We start from the raw sequence: 24,902 nt of genomic DNA on the forward strand, positions 1-24,902 counted from the left end.
TAATCTTAACGTAAATCTCATTATTTTACACCAATGACGCCCCTTCATAGACGAGCACATTACTGTAACTGAAGTAAAACTGACAATACGATAATATTACGATTCATCAGGGCCCACGATGACTCTGCCTTTTATTATCTTGTGGTTCACACGCACTAACTAAGGCGCTGTATTGTCTTGCTAGTAGGTTTTTTTTTTTTTGCAGGGGGTGTCTCATGCGGTCTTTACTTACTTTAGCTGTTTTAATGTCACCTCTCCGCCCTTCTAGTATACCACTCCCTCACTCTCATTGTGAGTCTTTTTCTCTTGCGTGATATGTAAAGCAGGAAGAATACATTTTTTTTTTTTTAAACCCGATTGTGTGAAGCAGCCGGGCTGAGCAAGTAATGAAACGTCCTCACTACACATGGTGCCTGTCTTTTATGGTGTATTGAAAAGTGATGGACTTTCCTATCTTTGTCATTACTCAGATGTTCCTGTCTTCATTTCTGGAATATTTATCCACTGCAAGTATGTAGTTTCTTTTTTTTTTTCTTGCCAAACATCGAGCTAACGTGAACAATTGAAATAATTTACTTTTAAAATCGCTTTTTAAATAATAAACTAAGATATAATTATTTTAGGGGGGGGGGGGGGGGGGGAGTGTACACTGTACAACAATAGAGTTAAAAAAAAAAAAAAAAAACCTTAAGGGCCATAATATCCAAATGTTGAAACACTTGAAAGTGATTCTGACTAGAAAATATCACCTGAGCATCTCTATGTAAAAAAGAAAGATATTTTACCTCAAAAGCTCCTCTAGCCACATCCCATTGTAACTGACTTCTAAGCAGCAAATCAGTATGTCTGTCCTGGGACAGCGGAAGGAGCGAGCTTACGTGCACACTCATCTTATTTCCCTATTCAGCTTAAAGGGACATAATACTCATGCTAAATCACTTGAAACTGATGCAGTATAACTGTAAAAAGCTGACAGGAAAATATCACCTGAGCATCTCTATATAAAAAAGGAAGATATTTTACCTCACAATCTCCTTAGCTCAGCAGAGTAAGTTCTGTGTAAAAAGTTATACTCAGCTGCTCCCAGCTGCAGGTAAAAAAAAAAATGAAGAAATGAACAGCAGCTAATCAGCATCAGCAGTGCTGAGGTCATGAACTCTTTTACTGTGATCTCACGAGATTTGACTTTAACTCTCATGAGATTTCATTGTAAACTTCCCTAATCTGAATAGGGAAATAATATGAGAGTGCACGAGGCTCATCCTTTCAGATGTCCCAGGACAGGCATACTAATAAGCAGCTTAGAAATCCTTTACAATGGGATGTGGCTACTGAGGAACTTTTGAGGTAAAACATCTTTCTTTTTTACATACAGATGTTCAGGTGATATTTTCTAGTCAGCTTTTTACAGCTATGCTGCATCACTTTCAAGTGTTTAAACATTTGGGTATTATGGCCCTTTATTAAGGAAGTTTACAATGAAATCTCATGAGAGTTAAAGGGACATTATACACTCATTTTTTTCTTTGCATAAATGTTTTGTAGATGATCTATTTATATAGCCCATAAAGTTTTTTTTTTAGTTTTTTTAAATGTATAGTTTTCCTTTTTTAAAAATATAACATTGCTGTGATTTTCAGACTCCCCTAACCAAGCCCCAAAGTTTTATGTGAATACCGTCAGCTACCTTCTCCAGCTTGCTCCTGTTTAAAGGGTCTTTTCATATACAAAAGAAGGGGGAGGGGGGAGTGTCTGAGATTTCCCACTTGCAGTGGGCTTTCCAGCTACCTTTTCAACAGAACTAAACTGAGAGCTTCTAAGTAAGTTTTTAAACAGTTTTATACTGGATTTTTATATCAGTATCTGTGCATCTTATTCTTTATAGTAGTGTCTATTACATGCAGTTATATGAAAATGCATACCTCCCAACTGTCCCGATTTTCGCGGGACAGTCCCGATTTTAGGGGTCTGTCCTGCTGTCCCAGGTTGCTAGCCATCTGTCCCGCATTGCCCCGTGCATTTTTAAAAAAAAATAAATATATTTTTTTTTAATTCTATTGGTCCCATACTCAGAAGCAGCTGGCTTTTCTCTCCCAGGGTTATATACCTGTTAGATTCCTTGTGGAAAATGAATGGTTTGTGGGTTAAGTAGGAGTAAGAAGGCTGTATACCCTCTGACCTCAGATAATGGCGACGTCTAACCCCTGGTGATAATACTAGCATGCCTTCAGTTTTATACGATGAGCAGTGCAACACCAGGGTAACGAACAGTGGCAGTCTCAGACTGCCAGCTAATGTGCTTGCCAACCCCAGGACCTCATACAATGAGTTACAGATACCCATATATGATGTAGTGTGTGTCTATCTGTATCTATAAGTGTGTTTGTGTGTGTATCTGCATGTATAAGTGTAAGCTGTGTAGTGTGTGTGTATCTGTATGTATAAGTGTAGGCTATATAGTGTGTGTGTCTGCATGTATTAATGTAAGCTATGAAGTGTGTGTATCTGCATGTATAAGTGTATGATGTGTATTGTGTGTATCTGCATGTATAAGTGTAAGGTGTGTGTGTATCTGCATGTATAAGTGTAAGGTGTGTGTGTGTGTATCTGCATGTATAAGTGTAAGCTGTGTGTGTATCTGTATGTATAAGTGCAGGCTATGTAGTGTGTGTATCTGTATGTATAAGTGCAGGCTATGTAGTGTGTGTGTCTGCATGTATACATGTAAGCTATGAAGTGTGCATATCTGCATGTATAAGTGTATACTATGCAGTGTGTGTGTATCTGCATGTATAAGTGTAAGGTGTGTGTGTGTGTATCCGCATGTATAAGTGTATGCTATGTAGTGTGTGTGTGTGTGTGTATCTGTATGTATAAGTGTATGCTATGTAGTGTGTGTCTGCCTGTATAAGTGTATGGTATGTAGTGTGTGTGTATCTGTATGTATAAGTGTATGCTATGTAGTGTGTGTCTGCCTGTATAAGTGTATGCTATGTAGTGTGTGTGTGTCTGCATGTGTAAGTGTGTGTGTGTGTATCTGTATGTATAAGTGTATGCTATGTAGTGTGTGTGTGTGTATCTGCATGTATACGTGTATGCTGTGTAGTGTGTGTGTGTATCTGCATGAATAAGCGTAAGCTATGTAGTGTGTGTGTATCTGCATGTATAAGTGTATGCTATGTAGTGTGTGTGTGCGTGTCTGCATGTATAAGTGTATGCTATGTAGTGTGTATCTGTATGTATAAGTGTATGATATCTAGTGTGTGTCTGCATGTGTAAGTGTATGCAATGTAGTGTGTGTGTATCTGTATGTATACGTGTGTGCTATGTAGTGTGTGTGTATCTGCATGTATAAGTGTATACTATGTAGTGTGTGTGTGTGTGTGTGTATCTGCATGTATAAGTGTAAGCTATGTAGTGTGTGTATCTGCATGTATAAGTGTAAGCTATGTAGTGTGTGTATCTGCATGTATAAGTGTATGCTATGTAGTTTGTGTATCTGCACGTATAAGTGTAAGCTATGTAGTGTGTGTGTGCATCTGCATGTATAAGTGTATGCTATGTAGTGTGTGTATCTGTATGTATAAGTGTGTGTGTGTATCTGCATGTATAAGTGTATGCTGTGCAGTGTGTATCTCTATGTATAAGTGTAAGCTATGTAGTGTGTGTGTATCTGCTTGTGTAAATGTATGCTATGTAGTGTGTGTGTATGTGCATATGTAAGTGTATGCTATGTAGTGTGTGTGTATCTGCATGTATAAGTGTAAGCTATGTAGTGTGTGTATCTGCATGTATAAGTGTAAGCTATGTAGTGTGTGTATCTGCATGTATAAGTGTATGCTATGTAGTGTGTGTATCTGCATGTATAAGTGTAAGCTATGTAGTGTGTGTGTGCATCTGCATGTATAAGTGTATGCTATGTAGTGTGTGTATCTGTATGTATAAGTGTGTGTGTGTATCTGCATGTATAAGTGTATGCTGTGCAGTGTGTATCTCTATGTATAAGTGTAAGCTATGTAGTGTGTGTATCTGCATGTGTAAATGTATGCTATGTAGTGTGTGTGTATGTGCATATGTAAGTGTATGCTATGTAGTGTGTCACGGTGCATTTTTGCTAACTTGAAAGGCCAGAATCTAGAATATTAATGGGGAATGCAGAGAGCAGTTTTAAAGAATATTTTATTAAATGTCCAATTAAGATAAAAAATATTTAGCACTGTCTCTGCAAAGGCTAATTAAATACAGAGCTCACATAGCTATTCCAGTGGTTTGAGCTTGTGTTTGATTTGCTGCCTAAGAGTATTAAAATATATGACTTTATTTAGAATTTTATTTATATTACTTTGGTCTTATGATTTTTTAAGTCCCGCCCCTTTCAAATTTTTGCTGCGGTGTGGGGGGGGGGGGGGGGGTCCCTCTTTTGAATTTTGAAATTTTGGGAGGTATGAAAATGAGTGTATACTGTCCCTTTAAGTGAAATTTCATGAGATCACAGTAAAAGAGTTCATGACCTCAGCACTGCTGATGCTGATTGGCTGCTGTTCATTTCTTCATTTTTTTTTTTATTTTTTTTTACCTGCAGCTGAGCAGCAGCTGAGTATAAATTTTTACACAGAACTTACTCTGCTGAGCTGAGGAAATTGTGAGCTAAAATATCTTCCTTTTTTGCATAGAGATGCTCAGGTGATATTTTCCTGTCAGCTTTTTACAGTTATACTGCATCAGTTTCAAGTGATTTAGCATATGAGTGTTATGTCCCTTTAACACACATTGTAGCTCACTATTGTCATTTTGTAACTTTAAAAGTTTCTAAATTGAAAAAATAATATTTCCTAGTTTAACTCTTCAATAAGATATACATTTTATATCATAGGTCAATACACTAAATTGTGGTGTGAAAAGAAAATATTATTTTGGCCTTTCTTACTACAAATACTTTAGGTCATTGGGAAAAAAAAAAGTCCTAAAATAATATTTAAACTATTTTTAACAGTATGTTCATAATGTATTTCTTTTAAAATATGCATCCTTGTTATGTTGTTATCATTAAAGTGATGGTGAATCTATAATTAATCAGTGCTATAACTAAAGGGGACTTACAGTCATGAAGTAGTAAAAACTTCATGCTGAAAGTACCCTTATTTACACGCAAGATGTGGAGCTGAGCACCTCCAGCCGCCCACAGCAAAACATTATTTCCTTCCTAAGGTAGGGAGAGTCTACGGCTTCATTCCCTACTGTTGGTAAATACAAAATCTAGCCACCAGGAGGAGGCAAAGACACTCCAGCCAAAGGCATAAATAACCCTCCCACTTTCTCATTACCCCTGTCATTCTTTGCCTTTCGTCACGTTAGGAGGTTGCAGAGAAGTGTCAGAAGATTCAGAGAGTCCTGAAAAAGGGTATCTGCCCTTCGAGATAGGACTGGAGTTTTAAGTAGTCATTTCAACCTCTCAGTGAGAGTATTGATGACAGTTAGAGTCTGCAGATGAAGGGACTGTTTTTTTCTGCGAAACCATTCAGACTACTGCTAACAGCTTCTAAGCAATCAGTGTTGGCGAGTTTCACTGCCTGCTTTCTCTCACTCAAGTCCATGTCAGGAGCGCTGCTTTAAGACTGTCACACTTGAGAGGCTGTGTTCTGTTCCACAGCATGGATCCTGGAGGTAAGATCATTTCACTTTTTTTTTTTTTTTTCTCAAAGTTTTTTATTGGATGAAAAAATGAAACATTACAAGAAAATGCAGTTAATATCACATTGATTACAGATCATCATGCCTGTCTGTGCTTTACATAGGTTTAACATCCTGTATTTTAACTCGTCTTTTATTACTTGAGATATAACTCATATCACTAACAAAGAAAATAAAACAAAACATTTCAAAGGTTGGTCACCTTCGTTGTGCAGAAGCCAAAGGTTCTTTTGCCCTTTTCGACAGAGGGGTGTATTTACTTATATATGTGATATCTATTTGGTTGCCCTAGGGACTTCTCTCTCCCATTTGCTATGATGTTTCTTATATCATAAAACAGTATTCAATGTGTGTGCAATCGTGTTTCCCAGTAAAACTTTATGTTGTTAAACATCTCCATATCTTTTCTTATAAAATAGCCATACTCCTCCAACTGAATCATATGGTCCATTGACGTCTCCCAGGCCCTATACGTGGGAACCACCTGTGATTTCCAATTAGAGGCTATCAGGGACTTGGCTGTATTTAGGGCCAGTTGTATCAATTTCCTCCTAATTTTGCATTTACAGTTTGGGAGTAAATTTAGTAATGCTGTCGTGGGTTGGATGTGATACTCGGTGTTTTGGTTGCTAATTGACTTAATAAAATCTCCTATTTGTACCCAGAAGGGTTGAAGCTTATCGCAGGACCACCAGATGTGTATCATGGTGCCCCTTTTACCGCACCCCCTCCAACACATATCAGAGGCTGTCGGATAGATTGTCTTAATTCTCGTAGGGGTGAGGTACCATCTTGTCAGGACCTTGAAATTTAATTCCAAAGTCCTGGCCGCAGTCGAGGATTTTCTAGTGTTCTGTGTGATATGTTTCCATTCCTGTTCACTTAGTTCCTTCCCTAAGTCCCTGTGCCATCTACTCCTATAGTTAGGGGCCACATTCAACTCACTGAGCGATAGTGCCCTCTTTGCCCACGCCAGGGTATGGCATAGTGGTTGGTTGCTAAGACACTGTTGTTCAAACATAGTAGGCTGTCTAATTAGCTTTTCTCTGTCTGGGGACGTGGCCAGAAAGTGTTGGAGCTGAAAATACTTCAGCCATTTCGTGAAGGCACCCCCCACTTCACCGCTAAGGTCAGATCTCTGCTTTAGTTTACCATTAGTTAGGAATTTGGTTATGGGTAACGTGTAGCCTATTTCCCAATCAAGCTGTCTAATTAGTTTTTGTTCCAGGCCCCCGTGTAATTCAGCATTAGGGGAAACTGGAGACATCGGGGATCTCAGGGATGATATTTGGCTATTACCTGCTATAATGTTGTCCCAGATATCAAAAGTATGCTGATATAGTGGGTATGTCCTGACCCATGGAGGGCGACTCTTTTTTTCTATCCAGCACAACACCCCAGGGGAAGGGGTCCTCAAGATATGGGAATCCAGTGTCACCCAGGCTTTATTTTCCATATTTCGGTGCCAATCTAGTATTTTTTGTAGGCATTTTGCTTTATAATACATTTCAATATTGGGGAGTCCCAATCCACCATTTTGTGTAGTTCTATACATTGTAGATTTAATGATTCTCGGCTTTATTCTTCCCCAAATGTAATTATTCAACAATTTCTGAAGCTTAGTGCGGAATGAAATAGGTAACGCGATTGGCACCGTTTGGAGCATATAAAGAATTTTGGGTAACACAGTCATTTTTACTGCCTGTATACGCCCCCACCACGAAATCAATTTGTCACTCCACCTATTGAGGTCTTTAATTAGCTCATTATATAGGTTTTGGTAATTTTTCACAAATAGGGTGCTAGGTCTGGGCGACAGATAGATCCCCAAATACCTGATGGCCTTTTTTTGGGGTATAAATGGGCACTTTTTTAGTAATTCAGAGTATTCTTTTTTCGGCATAGAGATATTTAAGATTTCTGATTTTTGGTAATTTAGTAGGAAGTTGGAGAACATCCCGAACTCCCCGAACTCCTTCAACACTGCTGGGATAGATACTGCAGGGTTAGACAATGTAAGCAGCACAAGTGACAATTTATAGTTATTTTGCCCTATTATAATACCTGAGATTTGCGCGTTTTGTCTAATTTTATGGGCCAGGATTTCCATACTCAACACAAATAAAAGGGGGGACAGTGGACATCCTTGTCGTGTTCCATTTTGGATGACAAACTTATCTGACAGAATATTATTTGCTTTTACCTTAGCTGAGGGGTTTTGATACAGACTAAAGATTCTTTTTATAATAATTTCCCCAAATCCCATTTTACGTAGTGTTGCTTGCAGAAAGCGCCAATCTAAGCGATCGAACGCCTTTTCAGCGTCAGCGGAGACAACTACCATTCCTAATTTGTTTATTTTAGCATAGTCAATTAATTGTAGTGTTCTAATGGTGTTGTCTCTCGCTTCTCTCCCTGGGACAAAACCTGCTTGGTCAAGGTGTACAATCTGTGGTAGTATTTTATTGATGCGCCCTGCTAAAATCTTCGCATAAAGTTTGAGATCTGTGTTGAGTAGCGATATGGGTCTGTAACTGCTTGGTATATTACCTGGTTTATTTGGTTTGGGGAGCACTGAGATGTAAGCCTCCAAGCATTCTGCTGGAAAACTGCCTAAATCATCTATGTGTTGGAAGGCTGTTAATAGGTGTGGTGCTATTAGGGCTTTGTAAGTTTTATAATAATCATTGGAGTATCCATCTGGGCCTGGGCTCTTATTGTTGGGTAATGACTCTATGGCCTTTAATATTTCTTGTAGTGTAAAAGGGGAATCTAGGGTGTCTGCCTCTTGTGTAGAGATGCTTGGGACATCTACTGAGTCTAGGTATTGGGTAAGGGTGCCTGAATTTCCAGATCTTCCCTGATTTGAAATGTTGTATAGTTTAGCATAATAATCCCCAAACACATTTGCTATTTTTTTTGGTTCTATCTCGGTCTGTCCTTTATCGTTATCTATTTTAAAAATGTGAGCCTGATACTTTTTTTTTGCTAAAGTTTTCGCCAGCCACGTGCCTGCTTTATTACTATTATGGAAATACATTTTTTTTAGGTAGAATGCTTTTTTGTTAGCATCTCTTTGCAGGTGGAGTCGAAAGGCCGTCCTGGCCCCACACACCAACTGTGTTAGGTTGTCATCTGTAGGATTAAGTTTATGTCGCTGTTCCGCTAGCTTTAATGCAGAGAGTAATTTTTTGTACTCTGTGTCATATTGTTTACGTAGGATTGCTCTTTGTTTAATTAACTCTCCCCTAATAGTAGCTTTATGTGCTAACCAATTATTAATCTGATTTGTATCCACTGAGGTGTTGTGCTGGAAAAATTCTTTAATATGCTCCCCTATGTGGCGTTTAATAAGTGGGTTATGTAGTAGGGTGGGGTCCAAGCGCCACAAAGATTGGCGTAAGGGCATTGAGGGCCACCTAAGCTCTAACGTGATAGACGCATGGTCCGACCATGATATTGGCAATATCTCTGTGTCTGTGGCACTGGCTATATTATTATGGTCTAATAACCAGTAATCTATTCTGGAATAGGAGTGACCCGGGTGTGAATAAAAAGTGTAACTTCGGGTTCTAGGATGGTTTAATCTCCAGACATCTATTAATAAGAGGGTGTCTAATTTTTGGGTAATACTTATCCTATTTCTCTGTGTTATTTGACTCTTTCCTGTGGAGCAGTCCATGAGGGGATTCAATGTGATATTGATATCGCCGCCCACTATTACTACGCCTCTCTGCATGTCTCCCAGTTTGGTTAAAGCTTTATTATAGAAGGAGGTTTGATTTGTGTTGGGCGCGTATATGTTCATTAAAGTTAGCTGAGTATTATATAATGTACCCACTAATATTAAGACCCTGCCATCTTCATCCGAGAATTGGTCTAAAATTTGGAATGGGACATCTTTACTTATCAGTATACCAACCCCATTCTTCTTTTTGGAATTTGAGTTAAAAATTTGTTGGGTATAAATTTTAGAATATAGTTTTGGTTCTTTATGCTTGAGGAAATGGGTTTCTTGTAGAAACACTATTGATCCCTGTGATTTTTTAAACCACGTCATTGCAATTGACCTCTTGGTAGGGGAGTTCAGACCCTTACAGTTTTGTGAAATCAACTTTATGTCATAGTACATTGATTAGGAATTTAGTCTGCATTTGCTCTTTACTAATCATTATCTCTGTCGAGCGGACAATATGACAATACCTTGCATGCGAAAGTGACCAAAAATACAAAAAATTCAAGCTTGTCATAATAAACATATATGACAATAACAACAATAGAACTAGAACTCCAATTATCAAGACTATCCTCTCCATGGAGAGTTAAAAACAAAGAAAAAGTTAGGGGGATTCAAAGACCTCTATAGGTCTAGACACAGTTAGGGGAACATAGTATTAACATTACATTTATCACATTGGCATGTTATTCCTCTTTTATATATTTTTTTTTTTTTTTTTTTTTTTTTTTTTGGTAAGATATTTTTAAATTTTTCAATACATGTCTTAGACAAGTGATCATCATGCATCATTAGTTTTATTAGGTCACCATAGGTGTAAAGTCTTTCAACGTTGCTAAAATGTGCGAGCTATATTAAAGCTTATTTCCAGTGCTCAGTCTTTGGTGAATCAGTTCAATGTCTATTTCTTAGGGGACTCCAAGCATCATAAAAAAGAACAATAACTAACTACATTACCTGATCAGATGCGAGGTCCCCTCTCCAAGCCCTAGATAGACCCAAAACTCACTTCTGGGTCCTGATTTTCACTATAAAGTCCATATTCTGTACCGGTTGCTGGATCAGCCATCATCAGATTTGTGGGCTATTGAAAGGTCAGTTGTGGCGGGGGTTCTTGGGCGCTTTCGTTGGATTGTCTGCCAACGTGATCTTTGCTGTAGTGGGTTGTTTGCTGTTGGTGTCTTTGGTTCATGTAGAGACGGTAAGGTGGGTTGCGGTATTCCCAATTGGGTACAAAAGTCTTCCAGGTCCTCCAGTGTTTTGTAGACATAAATTCGGTTATTTTTCAGCACTTTAATGCTAAAGGGGAACCCCCATCTGTAGGCGATTCTGTTGTCTTGGAGGTGCTGTGTCAAAAACCTTGTTTCTCTTCTATTCTGTAGCGTGAGTGGGCTGAGATCGGCGTAGAGCTGTAATTGATGTTCCTGATAAGATATTGATTGTTGTTGCCTTGAGGCTTTCATAATCTTTTCTTTGTCCAAATATTTATGGAATTTTATAATTACATCCCTTGGGGGATCTTTCTCTTTGGGTTGGGGCCTCAAAGCCCTATGGGCTCTGTCAAGTGGTATTTCGGTGTATTCAGTTTCTTTTAGTATAGTCTTAAACAGATCTTGGAGGGAGGAGTGCAGATTTTCAGGGGTGATTCTTTCTGGTAGGCCTCTAATCCTTATATTCTGCCTCCTCCCTCTGTTGTCCAGATCCTCTAATTTTTCCTGAAGGAAAGTAATTTGGGATTCTTGAGACAGGAGTTTTCTATTCATTAGGTCCATATCAGATGTTTGTGACTCTGACTGTTCCTCCAGGTATACTACTTTATTTCCCAATTCGTTAACCTCTTTCCTCACCTCCGCCAGTCCATCTTTAATCATGCGGCCCACCTGCTGTATGAATGAGGTGAAGTCTCCCTTTGTAGGAAGATCCTTTAAATCAGCTCTTGTGAGTGGGGTGTCCGCTGTTGTTTCTTGAGGAGTGTCTGTTTCTTCTGTGGTCTGGGATGTATCCTCATCATCCATTGTCAACGCCTGTGAAGTTTTGAAAAACATACTCATCTTATTTGGGTTGTTTTTTGCGTTTTTGTCACCTTTGCCTGATTTCCTTGCAGCCATTTTAAAGGTTGCAGTGAATATTTAATAGGGTGTATTCTTTCCCAGGGCTTAGGGTCCCTGCCTGCAGCGTGTAGCTTATATTTGTTTATACAAAGAGGCTTTATTCAGATATTTATCGACTTTCCCTCCTGCTCTTTTTCTTTTTGTGACCCTCTCAGATTTATTTAAAGTTTATTTATTTTCTTGTGACTAATGGTGTATAGTGAGGGGGGGGGGTGCGGTACTGCGAGTCTCTATACTTCTTATTTCCTGAGTTTGTCTACCCCCACACCTCTCACTCTGAGCCCAGCAACAGAGGCCTAACTGAGAAGACCGTTGTTTGAAATTGCACTGTAGGAGAGTGAGTTTCGAACACTTGTGCTGTTATGCAATTGTCCTGTGCCACGTGGTCAGAGTTTACGGGATCTCTGTTGTGCCTGTTATTTATGTGTGGTCCCCAGCGATCTCTGTCGCAATCTGTTCAGCAGCGGTGTGTACTCCCCCACCCGGTGTGGACACCGGTCAATGCTGTGTGGTCCGGGTTTTATGTAGTGGCGATGTGGGTCTGATTCATTACTTATGTGCGTAACATGTTAAAAAAAAAAAACATGGCGCTCACCTGTACATTGCGCCACTGTTATTCCTGGCTGCCTCCTTCATCCGGCTACTGTGTCAGCGCACTCAATAAGCGCTCGGGTGGTTGTTTATCCCCTAGGGTGGATCCGAGTCTGAGTTGCGGAGGGCAAATTTGGCACTATAGCGGCTTTTCTCTTCAAGTGATTAGTGCCGATCCTTGCTTGAGTCTGATGGCGCTCCTTCAAGTAAAGTGTTAATGCACTCTTCACTCCTCTTATTACAAGTTGTCTCGCTGCTTAAATAAGCGCCATAGTCCCAGAGCATCTTTTTGTAATAAAAATTATTAATAAAAAAGGCTTTATTCCCTAACTGTGTCTAAGAATTTCAGAGCTTCACAGCTATGCGGCCATTTCAGTCCATGGTCGGCTCCGCCCCCCCAAGATCATTTCACTTTTTACACATAAAACGCTATAACCGGGTCACAGTGTGGCTCCTTTATACCTTGATAGGATCCAGGGTTAAAGAGACAGTCAACCCAAAAATAGATTTGTTATATCTATAAAGTTTCCATAGATCATTTTTTACAAATGTAGCCCAGTTTTTACATATATTCCGTTTTCAAGTTAAAGGGACATGAAACCCACATTTTTTCTTTCATGATTTAGAAAGAGAATGCAATTTTAAACATCTTTCTAATTTACTTCTATTATCTCATATTTGTTTTATTCTCTTGATATTCTTTGCTGAAAAGCATATCTAGATATGCTCAGTAGCTGCTGATTGGTTGCTGCACATAGAAGACTTGTGTGATTGGCTCACCCATGTGCATTGCTTTTTCTTCAACTAAGGATATCTAAAAAAGGAAGCAAAATAAATAATAGAAGTAAATTGTAATGTTGTTTAAATTTGTATTCTCTATCTGAATCATGAAAGAAAGATTTTGGGTTTAGTGGCCCTTTAAAGCACTTACTTTTGGGGCTGCTGCCATTTAAAAATGTCTGTCTCCGCCCCTTTTCCGTCATCAGTGACATCATGATCTTCTTGTGATCCCTGTAATTTTTCTATCGTCCTCGTAACTAGATTTAGCGCATGCGCAATGCGCCTATTGTACTGAAGGGGAACTTTTTCACACAGTAACAAAAACGCTGTGAAAAAGTTCCCCTTCAGTAGCCTGATTAGTAAAACGCATGCAAATCCTTTAACAGGTCCCCACGAGTGGTTGATGTACCTCTGATAATGATTGGATTTTATACACTTCACAGTACCTATCATGTGAATAAATTAAGTACATTTTGTCACTTCTGCTTTGGTATAAACACAGAGTCTGCCCAAATGATGTGGATTCACATCCTCTGTGTGGTTTGCCAAAAGCATTTAATTATAAACGGAACATTAGACACTATATACATATATTTGTAATATCATTTACAATTTGTTGTTTGTCTTCGATTGCCATAGAGACGATTTTTACTCACGTCAGTACCGGCATTGTGATTGACAGTCATTTCAGCCAGTCACAAAGTTGGATTCAGCTATTTTAAGCGGAAGTATAATGTGGTAGCGCAAATTTCTGGCAATAACAGTCTCTTCTTGGCGCCGAGCTTTTGAAAAATGAGTTAAAAGAAGAAAATACTGCATCACAAGATGTAAAAGCATATATGATAATGGTGTTCGCCTGAGTCTGTAGGGCGAAATATGGAACGTGCAAAGCAATGATAAATAGGAAATTGGGCGTATTTGTAGGTCAGACTGGGAAATTACACCTTTTACTAATGTATATTGGTGCACTCGGGAGCGCACCCGTGCGCCTAGGTGAATGCAAGCGGAGTGCGGAGAAGTTTCTTTCAGATTTGCGCAATTATAGTCGCAGATTGCTTTCATAAATATGGCGATTGATGTGTATGCGTTATTTTGCCCGCAATTACAGGCGAATTGCTTTGATAAATCTAGCCCTAAATGGCAGCAGCTTTGCAACAATGTTATACATTAGCAAGAGTAGTAGATGGCAGCACTATTTCCTGTCATGTAGTGCTTCAGATGCCTACCTCGTTATCTATTCAACAACAACAACTTCAGGCAAGTGCACGCTAACTATCAAGATACCTTTTCAACAAATAACATGAGAGCGATTTGATAATATAAGGAAACCTGAATATTTTTTTAAAATTGTATTCTCTATCTGAAACATGAGAGAAAAATATTGTGTTTTTTTTATTTTATTTTAAGGGGCAGTCAAAAAAAAATAAACTTTCATGATTCACATAGGGCATGGGATTGTAAACAGCTTTCCAATTTACTTTTTTCATCAATGTTGCTCTGTTTTCTTGGTATTCTTTGTTGAAAGCTAAACCTAGGTAGGCGCATATGCTAATTTCTATGCCCTTGAAGGCCACTTTTAATATGAATGCATTTTGACAACAAGAGGGTTTTAGTTGATGTGTACCATGTATATAACATTGTGCTCATGCACATTGAGTTACCTAGGAGTCAGCACTGATTGGCTAAAATGCAAGTTTGTGAAAAAAAACTGAAATAAGGGGGCAGTCTGCTTAGATACAAGGTAGTCACAGAGGTAAAAAGTATTAATATAACCATGTTGGTTGTGCAAAACTGGGAAATGGGTAATAAATGGATTATCTTTTTAAAGGGACAGTCTACACCAGATTTTTTTTTTATTGTTTTGCATAACACGGTTATATTAATATAATGTTTACCTCTTTGGTTATCTTGTATCTAATCCTTTGCAAATTGCCCCCCCCCCCCCTATTTGAGTTTTTTTTGTCAGACTTGCATTTTAGCCAATCAGTGCTGACTCCTAGGTAAATCCATTTGTGTGAGCACAGTGTTATCTATATGACACACGTGAACTAACACCCTCTAGTGGTGAAAAACTGTCAAAATGCATTCAGATAAGAGGCAGCCTTCAAGTTCTAAGATATTAGCATATCATAATGAACCTCCTAGGTTTAGCTTTCCACTAAGAATACAAAGGGAACAAAGCAAACTTGGTGATAAAACCACCCATTGGGGATTTATTATAGTTTTAGTTGCCCATTCCTAACACAGAATGTGAGATTTCAACTGCTATGAATACAACCCATATCTCATCTCTGTTTGTCCTTCTAAAATTATCACAAGCACAACTGGAAACAAGTTTTACAAGAAATATTTACACAGAACACACAATGTGCAGATTTTGCAGAAGAAAACAAAGGTTTATTTTCCAATTTGTCTTTCTTAAGATTACCACAAGCACAACTGTAATCTAGATTTACAATTAAAGCCTTGGCTTTAAAGGGATAGTAAACATTGGGTTGGGTACAAATATTTCCTTCTGTTTGGCCTTTTTATAATATCTCACATACATTCAAACTGTTACAGGACAGGCTTAAATGAATAAAAACCCAATATAAAAAAAAACTAAACGTAAAGGTTTGTTCATAAAATGCATCATTAAATAATATTGCCTCTTTATAATGACTGTTTATATAATACACAGTTATATTTTTCAGCAATATAGACTTGTGCCCACATGAAATGCTTACATTATTTATAAGTTCTTGATATTATCTAAGGCAGTGATGGCTAACTTCTTTACACACAAGGGCCACAAGTCAATATTTTAGAGGCCTTAAAGGCTATAAAAACACAAAATAATATACACTTGTACAACCTGTACAGCACACTGCTACAATATGTACATGTATAGCTTGATTCCTTATTGCAACAAGCACTCTGGTCATGAATAACAAGCACACTGATGCACTTAAAAGTTAATCATCTCATAAGAACATAGAAAAAGGCACTCTCAGACTTTGAATATTAGTTTTACTTAAAGGGACACTGAACCCAATTTTTTTCTTTCGTGATTCAGATAGCGCATGCATTTTTAAGCAACTTTCTAATTACTCCTATTATCAACTTTTCTTCATTCTCTTGGTATGTTTATTTGAAAAGCAAGAATGTAAGTTTAGATTTCTCTTGTAAGGTGTATCCAGTCCACAGATCATCCATTACTTGTGAGATATTCTCCTTCCCAACAGGAAGTTGCAAGAGGACAACCACAGCAGAGCTGCTATATAGCTCCTCCCCTAACTGCCATATCCAGTCATTCTTTTGCAACTCTCAACAAAGATGGAGGTAGTAAGAGGAGAGTGGTAAAATATAGTTAGTTTTTTCTTCAATCAAAAGTTTGTTATTTTCAAATAGTAAAGGAGTTGTACTATTTTATCTCAGGCAGTATTTAGAAGAAGAATCTGCCTGCATTTTCTATGATCTTAGCAGCTTGTAACTAAGATCCACTGCTGTTCTCACATATGTCTGAGGAATGAGGTAACTTCAGAGGGAGAATGGCGTGCAGGTTAACCTGCTATTGAGGTATGTGCAGTTTTAAGTTTTTCTAGGGACTAGACAATGCTGCTGGTACCTGATTAATGTAAGTTAAGCCTAAAAACAGTGATTTAATAGCGACTTGTATCAGGCTTACTAGCAGAGATATATACTCTGATAATATGGCAATATAAAACGTTTGCTGGCATGTTTAATCGTTTTTATATATGCTTTGGTGATAAAACTTATTGGGGCCTAGTTTTTTCCACATGGCTGGCTTGATTTTTGCCCAGAAACAGTTTCCTGAGGCTTTCCACTGTTTTAGTATGAGTGGGAGGGGCCTATTTTAGCTCTTTTTTGCGCAGTTAAAATTACAGACAGAGACATTCAGCTTCCCTCAGCAGTCCCCTGCATGCTATAGGACATCTCTGAAGGGCTCTAAAGGCTTCAAAAGTCGTTTATTGAGGAAGGTAGGGCCACAGCTGAGCTGTGGCAGTTGTTGTGACTGTTTAAAAAATGTTTATTTCGTTTTTTTTGATCCGTTTTTTGCATTAAGGGGTTAATCATCCATTTGCAAGTGGGTGCAATGCTCTGCTAACCTATTACATACACTGTAAAAATTTAGTTTGATTCACTGCCTTTTTTCACTGTTTTTCAAATTTTGACAAAATTTGTTTCTCTTAAAGGCACAGTACCGTTTTTTATATTTGCTTGTTAACTTGATTTAAAGTGTTTTCCAAGCTTGCTAGTCTGTACAAACATGTCTGACATAGAGGAAACTCCTTGTTCATTATGTTTAAAAGCCATGGTGGAACCCCATATGAGAATGTGTACTAAATGTATTGATTTCACTTTAAACAATAAAGATCAGCTTTTGTCTTTAAAAAATTTATCACCAGAGGATTCTGACGAGGGGGAAGTTATGCCGACTAACTCTTCCCACGTGTCAGACCCTTTGACTCCCGCTCAAGGGACTCACGCTCAAATGGCGCCAAGTACATCAAGGACGCCCATAGCGATTACTTTACAAGACATGGCGGCAGTCATGGATAATACACTGTCAGCGGTATTAGCCAGACTACCTGAATTTAGAGGAAAGCGTGATAGCTCTGGTGTTAGGCGTAATACAGAGCATACAGACGCTTTAAGAGCCATGTCTGATACTGCCTCACAATATGCAGAAGCTGAGGAAGGAGAGCTTCAGTCTGTGGGTGATATCTCTGACTCAGGGAAACCTGATTCTGATATTTCTACTTTTAAATTTAAGCTTGAGAACCTCCGTGTTTTGCTTAGGGAGGTTTTAGCTGCTCTGAATGACTGTGACACAATTGCAGTGCCAGAGAAATTGTGTAGACTGGATAAATACTTTGCAGTGCCGGTGTGTACTGAGGTTTTTCCAATACCTAAAAGGTTTACAGAAATTATTAATAAAGAGTGGGATAGACCCAGTGTGCCGTTTCCCCCCCCCCCCCCCCCTCCTATTTTTAGAAAAATATTTCCCATAGACGCCACCACGCGGGACTTATGGCAGACGGTCCCTAAGGTGGAGGGAGCAGTTTCTACTTTAGCAAAGCGTACTACTATCCCTGTCGAGGACAGTTGTGCTTTTTCAGATCCTATGGATAAAAAATTAGAGGGTTACCTTAAGAAAATGTTTATTCAACAAGGTTTTATCCTGCAGCCCCTTGCATGCATTGCTCCTGTCACTGCGGCGTTCTGGTTTGAGTCTCTGGAAGAGGCTTTACAGACAACAACTCCATTGGAGGACATACTTAACAAGCTTAGAGCACTTAAGCTAGCTAATTCTTTTGTTTCTGATGCCATTGTTCATTTGACTAAACTAACGGCTAAGAATTCTGGATTTGCCATCCAGGCGCGTAGGGCGCTATGGCTTAAATCTTGGTCAGCTGACGTGACTTCAAAGTCTAAACTACTTAACATTCCCTTCAAGGGGCAGAACCTATTCGGGCCTGGTTTGAAGGAAATTATTGCTGACATTACTGGAGGTAAAGGTCATGCCCTTCCTCATGACAGGTCCAAATCAAGGGCCAAATAGTCTAATTTTCAAGGCAAGTGCAGCATCAACTTCCTCTGCTACAAAACAAGAGGGAACTTTTGCTCAGTCCAAGACGGCCTGGAAACCTAACCAGTCCTGGAACAAAGGCAAGCAGGTCAAAAAGCCTCTAAGACAGCATGAAGGAATGGCCCCCTATCCGGTAACGGATCTAGTAGGGGGCAGACTTTCTCTCTTCGCCCAGGTGTGGGCAAGAGATGTTCAGGATCCCTGGACGTTGGAGATTATATCTCAGGGGTATCTTCTGGACTTCAAGGCTTCTCCTCCACAAGGGAGATTTCACCTTTCACGATTATCTGTCAACCAGATAAAGAAAGAGGCATTCTTACACTGTGTGCAAGACCTCCTAGTTATGGGAGTGATCCATCCAGTTCCAAAGGAGGAACAGGGACAGGGATTTTACTCAAATCTGTTTGTGGTTCCCAAAAAAGAAGGAACCTTCAGACCAATCTTGGATCTAAAGATCTTAAACAAATTCCTCAGAGTTCCATCATTCAAAATGGAAACTATTCGGACCACCCTACCTATGATCCAGGATTGTCAATATATGACTACGGTGGATCTAAAGGATGCTTACCTTCACATTCCGATACACAAAGATCATCATCGGTTCCTAAGGTTTGCCTTTCTGGACAGGCATTACCAGTTTCTGGCTCTTCCCTTCGGGTTAGCTACAGCCCCAATAATTTTTACAAAGGTTCTGGGGTCGCTTCTGGCGGTCCTAAGGCCGCGGGGCATAGCAGTGGTCCCTTATCTAGACGACATCCTGATACAGGCGTCAAATTTCCAAATTGCCAAGTCCCATACGGACATAGTTCTGGCATTTCTGAGGTTGCACGGGTGGAAAGTGAACGAGGAAAAGAGTTCTCTGTCCCCACTCACAAGAGTCTCCTTCCTAGGGACTCTGATAGATTCTGTAGAAATGAAAATTTACCTGACGGAGTCCAGGTTATCAAAACTTCTAAATTCTTGCCGTGTTCTCCATTCTATTCCGCGCCCTTCGGTGGCTCAGTGCATGGAGGTAATCGGCTTAATGGTAGCGGCAATGGACATAGTTCCGTTTGCGCGCCTACATCTCAGACCGCTGCAACTATGCATGCTCAGTCAGTGGAATGGGGATTACACAGATTTGTCCCCTCTACTAAATCTGGATCAAGAGACCAGAGATTCTCTTCTCTGGTGGCTGTCTCGGGTCCATCTGTCCAAAGGTATGACCTTTCTCAGGCCAGATTGGACAATTGTAACGACAGATGCCAGCCTTCTAGGTTGGGGTGCAGTCTGGAACTCCCTGAAGGCTCATGGATCGTGGACCCAGGAGGAGAAACTCCTCCCAATAAATATTCTGGAATTGAGGGCAATATTCAATGCTCTTCAGGCTTTGCCTCAGTTAACAACCCTGAGGTTCATCAGATTTCAGTCAGACAACATCACGACTGTGGCTTACATCAACCATCAAGGGGGAATAAGGAGTTCCTTAGCGATGTTAAAAGTCTCCAAAATAATTCGCTGGGCAGAGAGACACTCTTGCTACCTATCAGCGATCCATATCCCAGGTGTAGAGAACTGGGAGGCGGATTTTCTAAGTCGTCAGACTTTTCATCCGGGGGAGTGGGAACTCCATCCGGAGGTGTTTGCTCAATTGATTCATCGTTGGGGCAAACCAGAACTGGATCTCATGGCGTCTCGCCAGAACGCCAAGCCTCCTTGTTACGGATCCAGGTCCAGAACTGGATCTCATGGCGTCTCGCCAGAACGCCAAGCCTCCTTGTTACGGATCCAGGTCCAGGGACCCGGAAGCGACGCTGATAGATGCTCTAGCAGCGCCTTGGTCTTTCAACCTGGTTTACGTGTTTCCATTGTTTCCACTGCTCCCTCGACTGATTGCCAAAATCAAGCAGGAGAGAGCATCGGTGATTTTGATAGCGCCTGCATGGCCACGCAGGACCTGGTATGCAGACCTAGTGGACATGTCATCCTTTCCAACTTGGACTCTGCCTTTGAGACAAGACCTTCTAATTCAAGGTCCTTTCAATCATCCAAATCTAATTTCTCTGAGACTGACTGCATGGAGATTGAACGCTTGATTTTATCAAAGCGTGGCTTCTCCGAGTCTGTCATTGATACCTTAATACAGGCACGAAAGCCTGTTACCAGGAAAATCTACCATAAGATAGGAAAATATCTTTATTGGTGTGAATCCAAGAGTTGCTCATGGAGTAAGGTTAGGATTCCCAGGATATTATCTTTTCTCCAAGAGGGTTTGGAGAAAGGATTATCAGCTAGTTCTTTGAAGGGACAGATCTCTGCACTGTTTATTCTTTTGCACAAGCGTCTGGCGGATGTTCCAGACGTTCAGGCGTTTTGTCAGGCGTTGGTTAGAATCAAGCCTGTGTTTAAACCTGTTGCTCCCCTATGGAGCTTAAATTTGGTTCTTAAAGTTCTTCAAGGGGTTCAGTTTGAACCTCTTCATTCCATAGATATCAAGCTTTTATCTTGGAAAGTTCTTTTTTTGATGGCTATTTCCTCAGCTCGTAGAGTCTCCGAGTTATCTGCTTTACAATGTGATTCTCCTTATCTGATCTTCCATGCAGATAAGGTAGTTCTGCGTACAAAACCTGGGTTTTTGCCTAAGGTGGTATCTACTAAGAATATCAATCAAGAGATTGTTGTTCCATCATTGTGTCCTAATCCTTCTTCAAAGAAGGAACGTCTTTTACATAATCTGGACGTGGTTCGTGCTTTAAAGTTTTACTTACAAGCTACTAAAGATTTTCGTCAAACATCTGCTTTGTTTGTTTTTACTCTGGTCAGAGAAGAGGTCAAAAGGCTTCGGCAACCTCTCTTTCTTTTTGGCTAAGAAGCATAATCCGCTTAGCCTATGAGACTGCTGGACAGCAGCCTCCTGAAAGGATTACAGCTCATTCTACTAGAGCTGTGGCTTCCACTTGGGCCTTTAAAAATGAGGCTTCTGTTGAACAGATTTGCAAGGCGGCGACTTGGTCTTCGCTTCATACTTTTTCCAAATTCTACAAATTTGATACTTTTGCTTCTTCGGAGGCTATTTTTGGGAGAAAGGTTTTATAGGCAGTGGTACCTTCCATTTAAGTACCTGCCTTGTCCCTCCCTTCATCCGTGTACTTTAGCTTTGGTATTGGTATCCCACAAGTAATGGATGATCCGTGGACTGGATACACCTTACAAGAGAAAACACAATTTATGCTTACCTGATAAATTTATTTCTCTTGTGGTGTATCCAGTGCACGGCCCGCCCTGTCATTTTAAGGCAGGTCAAAATTTTAGATTAAACTACAGTCACCACTGCACCCTATGGTTTCTCCTTTCTCGGCTTGTTTCGGTCGAATGACTGGATATGGCAGTTAGGGGAGGAGCTATATAGCAGCTCTGCTGTGGGTGTCCTCTTGCAACTTCCTGTTGGGAAGGAGAATATCCCACAAGTAATGGATGATCCGTGGACTGGATACACCACAAGAGAAATAAATTTATCAGGTAAGCATAAATTGTGTTTTTTGGTGAACAACCTGGGTTATCCTTGCTGATTGGACAGCACCAAGTGCTGTCCATTGTCTGAACCAAAAAGTTGCTGGTTCCCTAGCTTAGATGCCTTCTTTTTCAAATAAAGTTAGCAAGAGAACGAGGAAAAATTGATAATAGAAATAAAATTAGAAAGATGTTTAAAATTGAATGCTCTATCTGAATCATGAAAGAAAAAAATTGAGTTCAGTATCCCTTTAATTTGACGTTTTAGGTTGTTTCCCCCATTTAAAGAAGAAAAGCTGATATTTAAAATCTGAGTGTCTTTTTCTATGTGTGTGTGTGTTCTGAAATGCAATTTTAGCATATAGCTGGGCTAAAATGTTAGCCTGGTTTTTACTTACAGTTGACACTAGGGGGGCTGAAAAACTATAACATTCTCGGAAATCTAACCTAAGCATAAAGCTTATTAGGGCTGCAACTAACGATTATTTTCATAATCGATTAATCGGCCGATTATTTTTTCGATTAATCGACTAATCGGATAAAAAGAGAATCAACATGAGTGTTACAAATATAAACTTCAGACTAAAACTTTACATTAACACAACTGTTTCTTCAATTTTTAAGCAATTAGTAATATAAACAATCCAAATGATGACTATTATATCTGGGTTGCACATAAGCCAGGGGTAGTTGTAAACGTATACTGTCCTGAAAATGTGAAAAGTAGACGTCTGTAGACGTCATTTAGGCTAAGGACATAACCATAAAACACAATACCATGTGCAGGAGCTCAGTGTTATGAAGCAGCTGGACTTGTGCACAGACCAACTAATTGCAAACCAACTAATCGATGAGATTCGTTGACAACTATTTTCATAATCGATTATTATCGATTATGACGATTAGTTGTTGCAGCTCTAAAGCTTATTTAATATTAAGAAGCCAGAAATGTCAGGATAATCATGGTTTTTTTTTAATAATAGTAATAATAATAATAAAATTTAAACAGTTTAAAAATAATAATAAAAACACACACACTTGAGGCAGATTTTGTTTTTAAATGTATGATGGTAAAAATAATAACAAATATACACACTTAATGCAGTTTTTTTAAAATGTATGATGGTAAAAATAACAAGCAAAATACACACACTTGATTCAGTTTAAAAAAAAATTATGATGGTCACAAAAAAGGTCAGATAAGTGAGAATTTGTAGTAAATCATTGACCACTGCTCTTTTTTTAGAAAGTTTTTTCCCCCCTTACGTTGTTTTTAATGCCTTCTATTTAACAGGAGTTAAATAGAAGGCATTAAAAATAATGTAAGGGGAAAAAAACTTTCTAAAAAAGAGCAGCGGTCAATGATTTACTACAAATTCCCACTTATCTGACCTTTTTTGTGACCACTTGCGTTTTTTTTTTTTTTTTTTTTAAGGGGTTCTGCCTACGTTATAGGTTCCGTAGGCCACGCTGCCTGAAGAACCTATGATACCTAAATTAGACAGAGTTTACAAAGACAGGAAAGTTCCTTTGACTTTTCCTGTGCCGGTTAAGATGGCGAACAATATTAAGAACAAATGGGAAAGAATTGGTTCTTCCTTTTCCCCCTCGTCTACTTTTAAAAAGTTGTTCCCGGTCCCTAAATCACAACTGGATTTGTTGGAACTCATTGAGGTGGAGTCTCCCCTCGAGGATATTCAAGACAGAATTAAAGCTCTGAAAATTGCTAATTCTTTTATTTGTGATGCGAACATTCAAATTATTCGCCTAAATGCAAAGGCGTCTGGCTTTGTGGTCCTAGCCTGCTGGGCGCTCTGGTTGAAGTCTTGGTCTGCGGATATGACTTCTATGTTCAGATTCCTTTCCCTTCCCTTCAAGGGAAAGATTTTATTTGGTCCAGGCCTGGACTCCATTATATCTACGGTTACCGGAGGCAAGGGTGCCTTCCTACCGCAAGATAAGAAGAACAAGTCTAAGGGACAACAATTTTCTAATTTTTGTTTTTTTTCATTCTGACGAATCCTAACAACAACAATCCTCCTTCAAGCCCGAGCAACCCAAGAGTACTTGGAAGCTGGCTCAGTCCTGGAATAAGTCCAAGCAGAATAAGAAGCCCGCCGAAAACAATTTGGCATGAAGGGGCGGCCCCCGATCCGGGATCGTATCGTGTAGGGGGAAGACACTGTCTCTCTTTTCAGACACCTGGTTCAAGGACGTACAGGATTCATGGGTCCTGGAGGTGGTTTCTCAGGGATACAAGATAGACTTCAAATCTCAACCACCAAGGGGCAGATTCCTTATCTCGAATCTGTCTACCAGACCAGAAAAGAGGGATGCCTTTTTCTAAGGTGCGTTTGGGATCTATCCTCCTTAGGAGTTGTTGTCCCGGTGCCTATCGAAGAAAGAGGTTTGGGGTTTTATTCAAACCTTTTTTGTGGTCCCATAGATGGAGAGAACTTTCCACCCAATTCTGGACCTAAAGTGCTTAAACAAATTTCTCAGTGTCCCTTCCTTCAAGATGGAGATGTTAAGGTCCATCCTTCCTTTAATTCAGGAAGGCCAGTTAATGACAACTATAGATCTGAAGGTCGCTTACCTTCATGTTCCAATCCACAGGGAACACTTTCAGTTCCTGAGGTTTGCATTCCTGGACCAGCACTTCCAGTTCATTGCTCTTCCGTTTGGCCTAGCTGCTGCTCCAAGAATCTTTACGAAGGTTATGGGGGCTCTTCTATACTTGGACTATATTCTGGTGCAAGCACCATATTCTTGGAGTCCCTTCTCAGTCTTCTTCAATCCCATGGATGGAAGATTAACTTGAAAAAGTTTTCTTATCCCAAGTACCAGGGTGGAATTCCTGGGTACTATAATAGACTCCATATCCATGAGGATATTTCTAACAGACTAGAGA

General features: G+C 39.5%; 1 protein-coding gene across 1 annotated transcript in view; it reads left to right on the top strand.

Moving 5' to 3' along the window:
• The first annotated feature begins 385 nt into the window (after positions 1–385).
• The window catches only part of LOC128653522 (alpha-1,3-mannosyl-glycoprotein 4-beta-N-acetylglucosaminyltransferase C), a 327,145-nt gene continuing 302,628 nt past the window's right edge, over positions 386–24,902 (top strand). The window contains exon 1 of the mRNA XM_053706871.1: positions 386–510. The gene's annotated coding sequence lies outside the window, so the exon portion shown is untranslated. The remainder of the gene's footprint in view (positions 511–24,902) is intronic.

This window comes from Bombina bombina, chromosome 3, assembly GCF_027579735.1.
Source record: "Bombina bombina isolate aBomBom1 chromosome 3, aBomBom1.pri, whole genome shotgun sequence".
NCBI classification, from domain to species: domain Eukaryota; kingdom Metazoa; phylum Chordata; class Amphibia; order Anura; family Bombinatoridae; genus Bombina; species Bombina bombina.